Here is an 11187-nt window from a genome sequence, read left to right as displayed (position 1 = left end):
AAAACAAACATAAAATGCGACCAGGGTTGGGTAGGGTTCCTTTAACGTGATTACTTTCAATTACCTTTGGATTACTCCAATACCAAATATGCTAATAAAAGACAAAAGAAACTAAATATGAATAAAATGATGACTCACAACACGTGGTAAGCTTTCTCTCTTGGCTTTGATCTCTTTGATCTCCGGCAAAACGAACATAAAATGCGACCAGGGTTGGGTAGGGTTACTTTAACTGGATTACTTTCAATGACTTTTGGATTACTCCGATACCAAATATGCTAATAAAAGACAAAAGAAACTAAATATGAATAAAATGATGACTCACAACACGTGGTAAGCTTTCTCTCCTGGCTTTGATCTCTTTGATCTCCGGCAAAACTAGCATAAAATGCGACAGAAACAAAATGAAAATAAATCTAACATCATTTTTGCCGTTCCATGTATTCCATTACTCCCCATATTTGGTATTGGAGTAATCCAAAAGTAATTGAAAGTTAAAGTAACCCTACCCAACCTTGAATAGAATATACCTTTATTGTCATTGTTACAAAATGGGTTGAACATATTGTGAAATTGGACGTGGCACTCCAGTTTCACATTTAACAGTGAGGATATTTAGGCACTCCTGTTACAAACTGTCAGAAACATATTTCATTTTTTTATATATTAAAGCTTGTCAGAGAATCGGAGGTATGTGGCCCTCACAGGAAAAAGTTTGGGGACCCCTGGTGTAAGTAGTACTCCATTTAGTCCCTTCCACTGTGTAAATACAGAAAAAAATATAGAAAGAATGATGAAAAAACACAATATATTTATGAAAATACGCTCGGATTTGAAAAAGAGCAAAATTTCATGTGTAGATAGCATTTGAATTTCAAAGATATATATATATAAAAGGTTTTTAACTCTGGGGACGGACAGGTAGGGAAAATGTCCTCACCACTGCTGTGCCAAAAAGAAAAGACATTTAAGGACTTCCATATTTTGTCTTCACGATGGATGGACGGACATTTTTTTCCCACGCTGGCTGTTTACTTCATTTTTTATTTTTTTTCCTCCAGGAAACGGATTGCTTATATTTACCAGACTGGGACACTGTGGACGTTGTCTTCAAGGGGACAGTGACCCTTCTTCGCGTTTTTGGGGGGGGATCTCGGATTCCCTCGTTTATTTTTTCAAGCCTTCGAGCTCATTTGTGTCCAATGTTCCCTCTAATCTTCCACGGGTCTCAGCGTTCACACAAAGTCGGTGAGCAATGCTTGAAACAACAGTGAGCGACAGCAATCCCAAGTGTGGCGACTAAGACAATATCAAACGTGTTTCCGGCAATGCAAAATTATTTTTCACTTTTGAATGAATTGACTCATGGAGTATTGCAATGGTTGGAGAGCCTACAAATGTTATTTGTTTTTACAATTCTTTCACAAGATTTCCATTTTTTTTTTTTCCTGATATCTTTTATCGCATAATACTAATATTTTTGGGGGCTTATTGAGTCGCTTGCACGATACGGAATTGTCTCATCTCATTATCTCATCTCATTAGCTACACCGCTTATCCTCAGTAGGGTCGCGGGGGTGCTGGAGCCCATCTCAGCAATCATCGGGCAGTGGGCAGGGGACACCCTGAACTGGTTGCCAGCCAATCGCTGGGCACCTGGGGACAGAAAACTCACTCGCTCATTCACACCTAGGGACAATTTAGACCGGGCCAATTCACCTGAAATGCATGTCTTTGGAACGTGGGAGGAAACCGGAGTGCCCGGAGGAAACCCACGCAAGCACGGGGAGAACATACAAACTCCGCACAAGAAGTCTGGAGCTGGATTTGAACCCACGCAGGAGGTTCCCAAGACATGAACTGTGCCGCACATGCTACACAAACCTTCGTCTTTTCCCTGTTTTTCCTATTTTTTTTCAATTCCTTTAAAACAATCTTGTGTTACTTTTTGTCTTGCTTTTTTGCTCCTTTATTTGTTTCTTTTCTTTTTTTTTGAATTTTCCCTGCTCTTTTTTTCTCTTTTTCTCTCCTTTTTTTTCTTTTTTGCTCTATTTCTTCTTCTTTTAAGTCATTTTGTGCATAATTTCACATAATATTTGGTCACGTTAGGATTATAGAAGCAAAAACAACCTGAAGAGCCGTTTGGGACCCGAAAGTGACGGTTCTTTTTAGTGAGCCGAGCCGAAGAAGCCGGTTCTCGAAAAACTCTACTGACTTTACTCAACTTCGTTCTACTTCGACACTGACTTCAAAATACCGCATTTAGAACACAGCGTCAGGGGAACCTGTGTATTTTTACCTTCATGCACTGTAACTTTGACTTAATTCGCGTCTTAATTAGCAATTTCGAGCCCTGATTTTTTGCGAGCTGACTCGATTTTCTTGTGCGCAATTGCGCACACACGCAGCTTAGAGGGAACATTGCGTCTGTTTTCGTGATCTCCTCTCCCCCGCTTATCTCCATCGCCTGACATTTATCCCCGAAGAAATTGCTGATAAAAGGAACCGGGGAGATATCTGATCTGTTTTTTTTCCCTGAGCGCCGATTGTAAATATCACATCCTGAAGATGTCAGAAAGGGCAAGCGGGCTCTTTGTAATCACATTACTCCGTGCCCTGGTCCTCATCTTTTATGCATTTCAAAATATAATATCATCTGAGTTTTCAGATCAGTCATCTTACAGCCGCCAGGGAAGTTTATCGATTTTGTGAACTTCTGTTTTATTCAGAAAATATCACATCAACTATAAACATGAGATCATGTTGTTCTCAAATCAACATATTGCTTAAAGTGGTGTGAATTACCGTAAATTCCGGACTAAAAGCTGCTCCTTTTTTCTAGATTTTAAACATGCGCTTTACAATGTAATATTTTTTTCTGTTTGTTTTTTTCAAGGCTGTGGCCGAACGAGTAGATGAAAAGGAAAGAAAGGTAGAGAGAGAGGGAGAAAAGAGAAAGGGGATGAAAGAAAAAGGGAAAATGAGAGGGAAGAAGAGAGAGGGAAAGGAAAGAGAATAAAAGAAAGTGAGAAAAAAAAGAGAGTAGAAAAGAAAGAGAGCAAGAGAGAGAAAGAAAGATAGTTGGAAAGATATAAAAAGAGAGAAAAAGGAAGAGGGAGAAAAAGAAAAGGAGAACAAGATAGTGAGATAAAGAAAGAAAGACGTAGAGAAAGAGAGAAAATGAGGGGGGAAAAGAGAGAGGGAAGGGAAAGAGAATAAAATAAATTGAGAAAGAAAGGAGAGCAGAAAAGAAAGAGAGCGGGGAAGCGAAAGAAACATTGTGAGGAAGATAGAAAAGAGGGACAAAGAGGAAGAGAGAGAAAAAGAAAAGGAGAACAAGATAGTGAAATCCAGAAAGAAAGACGGAGAGAAAATGAGAGGGAAGAAAAGACAGAGAGAAAGGAAAGAGAATAAAATAAATTGAGAAAGAAAGGAAAGCAGAAAATAAAAGAGAGCAGGGAAGAGAAAGAAACATTGTGATGAACATAGAAAAAGAGTGACAAAGAGGAAGAGAGAGAAAAAGAAAAGGAGAACAAGATAGTGAAATCAAGAAAGAAAGACGGAGAGAAAATGAGAGGGAAGAAGAGAGAGAAAGGAAAGAGAATAAAAGAAAGTGAGAAAGAAAGGAGAGCAGGAAAGAAAGAGAGCAAGAGAGAGAAAGAAAGATAGTCAGAAAGATATAAAAAAGAGAGAAAATGGAAGAGAGAGAAAAAGAAAAGGAGAACGAGATAATTAAATAAAGAAAGACAGAAAGAAAGAGAGAGAATATGAGAGGCAAGAAGAGAGAGAGAAAAGAAAGAGGATAATATAAATTGAGAAAGAAAGGAGAGCAGAAAAAAAAGAGAGTGGGGAAGAGAAAGAAAGATCGTGAGAAAGATAGAAAAAAGTGAGAAAGAGAAAGAAGGAGAAAAATAAAAGGAGAACGAGATAGTGATATAAAGAAAGAAAGACGGAGTGAAAGAGAGAGAAAATGAGAGGGAAGATGAGAGAGAGAGAAAGTAAAGAGAAAGAAAGGAGAGCAGGAAAGAAATAGAGCAAGAGAGAGAAAAAAAGATAGAAAGATATAAAAAAGAGAGAAAAAGAAAGAGAGAGAAAAAGAAAAGGAGAACGAGATAATGAAATAAAGAAAGACAGAATGAAAGAGGGAGAATATGAGAGGGAATTGAGAGAGAGAAAGGAAAGAGAATACAAGAAAGTGAGAAAGAAAGGAGAACAGGAAAGAAAGATCGAGGATGAGAAACAAAACGATTGTGAGAACAATAGAAAAAAGTGAGAACGAGGAAGAGGGAGAGAAAGAAAAGGAGAACGAGATAGTGAAATGAAGAAAGAAAGAGATACACAAAGAGAGGGAGATAAAGAACAAAAAGAAAAAGAGAAGAAAAAAATACCCAATGAGTCACTCAATTAATCACCTGACACTACTTTTTTAGAAAGATCCCATTCATTCATGTTTGATGAGTTTTCTCACACTCCTCCGAATATGACAATGAAAATGTGACTTTTCTGTACTAGACATTTCCCCGCTGATTTCTTTTTAAATTTAAGAAATAAATGTGAAAAAGTTTATTTTAACGGCCGTCTAAGCCTGTGGCTTAAAATCTTCTACAAAAACTGAATTTCTTCTTTAAATCTGCGCTATGAATCAGTTGCCCTTTTCGGAATTTACGGTAATATTTGTGTGAAATGACAAAAGCGGGTTTGAAAATTCACCACTGGATAAGCACCTTTTTTTCCATTTATTTTTATTAGCATTAAAATCAAAGAAATGTTTTTTTTTTGCATGTTATTACTTTGTATATTTTGGTGGATAAAGGGGATTTTTTTTTTTAATCAAATGAAAAAAAACTATTTAATTGGATAATTGCCCCATTAGAGTATTGTTGCTTCTGAAAAAGACAAATGTCAGGTATGTTTCCCCCTTCCTGTTTCATTTTCTTGGGAGATTCTTTCTATGTATATACAGTGAAGAAAATAAGTATTACAACACCCTGTTTATTTGCCATTTCTCCCCCTGTCAAGACCAGAACGGAGACAGGACCCACTTGCGTGACGTTACTCTCAGTTTTATCGGAGGAAAGGAAAGGGTTGCACCCACGATCCGGTGATCGCTGGACGCGGGAAGCAGGTCGCTCTGAACACGGGAGTCGGCAATGGCGGTGTCGGGAATGGAAAAAAAACGGGTCAGTAGCCGGGACAGGAGAGCAAAAAAAAAAACGTGGTCTGGATCGGAAACGGGTCGAAAGCCAGGAGAGGAAGGTAGAAGTGGTCAGGATCAAAAAACGGGTCGAAGCCAGGAGAACAGACGGGAGCAAAAATAGGTGGGAATCAGGGTCGAAAAAGCTTGCCTAGAGTACACTGAGGTTCGCAGACGGACTGACAAAAGTGGACGGATAGTCTTTAAATAGTGACAGGGAGCCAATCAGAGTCTGAGGCACAGGTGCATCACATAGGTAATCATGACAAAAATAGGTATTCAAGGTTATCCTGATTCAGTAGCACTACTGAAGGCCTGAGTGTGAAACGCACTGCCTGCAACTGGTATATCTGTATCACTGTACTGCATAATTATCGTATATTAATTACATTATCGTTTTTGTATATCAGTTACTTTCCTATGTTTTAAATTAGTGGGCAGCAGACCAACACCAAGTTCATTTGGGACACAATTTGTCTTATTTTGTGTTTATAACATATTTATTTGTGTATACACACCATTTTACATGGTGGCGGTGTCGGGGACAGAAAAAACGGGTCAGTAGCCGGCACAGGAGAGCAAAAGAACGTGGTCGTTATCAGAAACGGGTCGAAAGCCAGGGGAGGAGAGTAGACGTGGTCAGGATCAAAAAACGAGTCAAAGCCAGGAGAACAGACTGGAGCAAAAACAGGTGGGAGTCGAGTCGAAAAAGCTTGCCTAGAGTACACTGAGGTTCGCAGACGGACTGACAACAGCAGACCGAAAGACGTGGGTTTAAATAGTGACAGGGAGCCAATCAAAGTCCGAGGCAGTTGGCACCAAAGGAGCGGGCACAGGTGCATTACATCGGTAACCATGACACCCACATAGACATCATGGACGGTCTGAAAATTTCATCGGTGCATGTCCAATGTGAGAGAGATAAACTAAAAAGAAAAATCCAGAAATCACAATGCATTATTTTTTAACGATTTATTTGTGTGATATAGCTGCAAATAAGTATTTAAACACCTGAAAATAATGACTGTTAAATTTGGTAGAGTAGCCTTTGATTGAGGTCAAACGTCTTTCACCAGGTTTGCACACACTCCTCCACACAGATCTTCTCTAGACCAGTCAGGTTTCTGGGCTGTCACTGAGAAACACGGAGTTTGAGCTTCCTCCAAATATTTTCAATCGGGTTCAGGTCTGGAGACTGGCCGGGCCATGCTGGAACCTTGATACAAAGCCACTCCTTGGTTTTCCTGATTGTGTGCTTCGGGTCGTTGTCCTGTTAAAAAAACCAGCCACGACCCATCTTCGATGCTCTGACTAAGATTGTTCCCCAAAAGCTCACAATACACAGCCTTAGTCATCCTCTCTTTAATGCAGTGCACTCGTCCTGTCCCATGTGCAGAAAAACACCCCCAAAGCATGATGCTACCACCCCCATGTTTCACAGTAAATAAGTATTTGAACGCCTGAGAAAATAAATACTAATATTTGGTACAGTAGCCTTTGTTTTATATTACAGAGGTCAAACATTTTCTGTAGTCTTTCACCATACAGCAAACCCTCGGTTTTCACGGTTAATGGGGACCAAGACCACTCGCGAAAACTGAAAATCAGCGAAGTAGCGGCGCCCCTTTAAAAATGCTTAAGAAAACGTATACAGGTATACAGTATACCCACCTTGTATACAGTACACCATATAGAATACTGGTAGAGAGAGAGAGAGTGAAATTCATGTTATAACAAACAAAAACAAAAAAACTGTAAAATATGTTGTATGTACACGGAATAGGACTGCGGCGAAACCACTACGAACCATTCAGTACGATTGTATTAACCGCTCTCAACCGCATGCAGCCATCGCAGTTTATTTGGCTTGTTAACACTACCGGTTACATATTCAAAATAAAAACAGTGAAAATGTGGTATTTGATGAGTGTTTGTGAAGCGTTTTGGGAAACAACAGTTAAAAAAATGGTCTGTGTTCATTGTAATGAGAGTGAAAGAGCTACCTTCTGACAATAACATATTTTAGCTAGCGGCAAATGTGACAGAAGAGAATATACTTACGTCCCTACTTGATAAACTGAGCGCCACATAAGAAGCGGGGTGAGGTGGGAGGAGTTGAAGTAGGAGGGGGGTGAGCGAAGCGGCAATGACTAAGCATTGTGTCAGGGCCTCCCCCTCCCCTTCCCAATAAGAGTGTCCACACCGTGTCCTCAGTTGACATAAGCTCACGCTCAACGGCGTCAAGTCAATAAATGCTTTTATTGAGAAGGTAAGGTATATTTTTTTAGACCCTCCAGGATTTCTAAGTGGAAGAAATGGGAAAATAGCAGGGTGCTCAAATATTTATTTTCTTCACTGTATACATTCTGTAGATATATGTGTGAGAGCTACCACGGCAACTGATGTAGCATTCAAGGAGTCCTGAAAGTGGCTGACTTTCCCCTACGACAGGATACCGACCCAAGGGCTCTCCCATTTATACAAGTGCACTATTTCATGAATGAAATGATGACAAAAAACGAGGGAATTTTACAAAATTGACAAAAAAAATGATAAGGGAGTGTGAAAGAAATGAGCCATCACTTCCCTCTGTTGAATTCCTCACTTGAACTGTCTTTAAAGTATATCAACATGCTATTAAATATCAATCAAGTCCAGATGTTTTTGCTATGCTTGGTTCTTGAAGGTTTTTTGATATATTGGAATCAGTGGTCAGGTCTTATTCCCGGAAGTTGTGTCCGTTCGGGCCTGAAATGTCAATCATTATGTCGGGTTTGGGCCAGGCTTCTCTCTCGCTGACTTGTTTTATTTCAGTGATTACCTAACTGTCATTGTTCTTTTATTTGCGAGATCCAGAGAAAAAGAAACAAAGGACGATGACTGGTGAAATGAAATGAAATGATTTGCATTTATATAGCGCTTTTCAAGTCAAGACTTCCCAAAGCGCTTTATAAGGTGCTTCACATTTCCCAATAGCGGCCGTGCAGCCATGTAAGGCGCTAACCTGCTTATTGGGGGTATTAGGGGTTCAGTGTCTTACCCAAGGACACTTCGACATGTAACACAGAGGAGCCGGGATTCGTGGTGGATGATTGTTTTTCTAAGCAGGGAGAGAGAAACCAATTCAAACAACATCATAGGCGCCACCGCGAGTGGAAGCCTTTCCAGCAGCTCCGTGTTATTTCGCTCTTTTTGTGATTTATTGTTTTAAATGTCTGCTTCTATCTTTGGTGTTTTTCATTCCGTTTGACAACTACACTTTGGATTACTTTCTATACTATGGTTACGGGTTTTAAGGTACAAAAATACGTTTACTCGAGGAATCAACTCCTTGCCCTGAAGAATTCTCGTGCCGGCGTGATGAGGGAGCCCTATCGTGGCTGCAGAGCCGGAGCTAGCTAAGCGGCTAGCGCCGTTATAAGCCTTCGGTACCGTCCGTAATCATGGGAAATGTGATCTCTCTACCAAATAATACAGACGAACTGGCTGTGTTGGTGAAAAACTTCAAAACGTACAGGGAATGCAGTTTGCTGTGTTTCACGGAAACGTGGCTCACGTCTAGCATCCCGGACGCTAACGTGGAGCTATCCGGCTTCAGCGCTGTTAGGACAGACAGAGAAACAAAAGCCTGCGGGAAGCGGAGAGGAGGCGGACTCGCTATCCACGTGAACATGAGGTGGTGTAACCCTGTGCACAAAGATTTCCATCTGCTGCAGGGACGTCATGGCTTGGCCATTGGCCAAAAACGTTTGTGTGTGTTTTTTTCTTTTTTCTTTTCCCTTTTATTTTTTTTTGTTATTGTATGTGTTTGTCTTGCTGTCGGTCAGCCCTCTTGAGGGATATGACCAAGGTAGATAGATAGATAAATTGCAGGGACGTTGAACTTTTGGACTAGCGTGTGACGTCATCCACTCCGCCGTTGCTAAACTACAACACAGCACCCCGAGGCCATCCTTTTATCCTTTTAATCTGTTAATAAACAACAGAAGGATACTGCTGGAAGTGTGAATTTCCCTACGGGGATAAAAAAAGTTTCTATCTATCTATCTATCTATTTATCTACCAACCTACCTATCTACCAACCTACCTATCTATCCATCTCTATATCTATCTATCTATCTCTATATCTATCTATCTATCTATCTACCAACCTACCTATCTACCAACCTACCTATCTATCTATCTATCTCTATATATCTATATCTATCTCTATATCTACCTCTATCTCTATCTATCTATCTATCTATCTTCCTTCCTACCTACCTATCTATCTTCCTTCCTACCTACCTATCTATCTTCCTTCCTACCTACCTATCTATCTTCCTTCCTACCTACCTACCTATCTATCTATCTATCTATCTATCTATCTATCTATCTATCTATCTATCTATCTATCTATCTATCTATCTATCTATCTATCTATCTATCTATCTATCTATCTATCTATTTATCTATCTATCTCTATCTATCATTCTTTTCAAATAAAGTATGAAAATTTGGGTTTTCTTCAGGCTTGGTCTCTCAAATTAAATTGATTGGTCTGTACCGCATTTTAAGAAGAAATTAACATTAATTTCTTACAAAAAATCTGCTGGGAAATGTCTAGAAAGAAAAGACACTCATTTGCGGACTGTGCCAGCAGGTTTCAGTATTATAGATGGAGTGCGTCATTCCTTAAAAAGTAGGATATTTTCTCAATTAAGTATCTGTTCGAACTGAGTTCCAAGAGCCTTTATCATTTTCTTTCCCACCGCGCTTATATGCTTTCATCTTACTTTAAGCACCTCTGTTCCTGGACGCATAACACATTAAAAAGCAGTAAAACGGGTGGCAAAAAGGGGGGCTGGAGAGTAATATCATGCTTGTAACTGTTGCCTGAAAATGGCGAAAGTGAGAAAAGGCTTGTTTCAAATAAAATCCAAATGCCAACCCAATGGAGGAAGGAGCTTACTGAGGCTGCGTTACGACTTTAAGCCAGTGAGTGAGTGACGAAGTTAAACTTCTGGACAGGATCTTTAAATTGGCATTTACATTTATGCAGGAAAGCGACCAAAACATTCGGAAAACAAAACTCGAAATTTATAAGCCCGTACAATCGCAACAGACTGAACCATGCGACTGATTTAAGCTCTCCCATTCCTTGCAAACATATCACATTGCCAGAGAAGAGACCGAGTATTGCTATTATACATTAAAACTGTCAGGACCAGAACGGAAAATGGACCCAATTGCGTAGCGTTTACCACAAGTTTTATTGAAGGAAAGAGGAAGGGCTGCGCCCACGTTTTGGTGTTCGCTGGACGCAGGAAGCAAGTCCCTCCCGTACTCGGATTGTGATCCGAACACGGAAGTGGATCTTCCGTAGCGAGCGATGGCGGTGTCAGGGACAGAAAACCAGTCGGCAGCCGGGACTGGGAGAGTAGACGTAGTCAAGGACAGAAGAGGTCGTAAGCCCAGACGGGAGAGCAGATGTGGTCAAGAGCAATACAGGTCGTAGCCGGAGACAGACGGGAGCAAAAACGGGACAGGTGGGAGTCAGGTTCGAAAAAGGCTTGCCTAGTATACACTGAGGTTCGCAGACAGACTGACAACAGGGGACAGACAGGATTGTGACTTATCACATCCTATTCGCAGTTTTCAGGTCGATGGGAAAAATATACCCGATAAATAGTCTCCTGCATTATTTCTACCACTACATAAAAATAAAACTAGATCATTTTACAACAATGTTAGGAAGCTTTAAAACAAATAGTGTCAGCTGATTGAATATTCTAGTCTGGCAGTAGGTGACTACTGAGTATATTTTTCGTATTAGGCCAAAAACTGTGACGTCAGATTTGGCTGTAATCAATCCAAAGACAGCAAGATAATTATTATTCACCCCTCCTTAGTTAGTAATGTCGGCATGTATAATCATCTGTTGCTATGGCGCCCAAATGGCCCCGCCTGTATTGCGCCAGCTGCAGCTTGTTTGAAAGATTGGGTCCCTGTCA

The sequence above is a fragment of the Urocampus carinirostris genome, chromosome 11 (assembly GCF_059441175.1).
Source record: "Urocampus carinirostris isolate Australia breed hairy pipefish chromosome 11, RoL_Ucar_1.0, whole genome shotgun sequence".
NCBI classification, from domain to species: Eukaryota; Metazoa; Chordata; class Actinopteri; order Syngnathiformes; family Syngnathidae; genus Urocampus; species Urocampus carinirostris.
Note: the sequence above shows the minus strand (reverse complement) of the source record.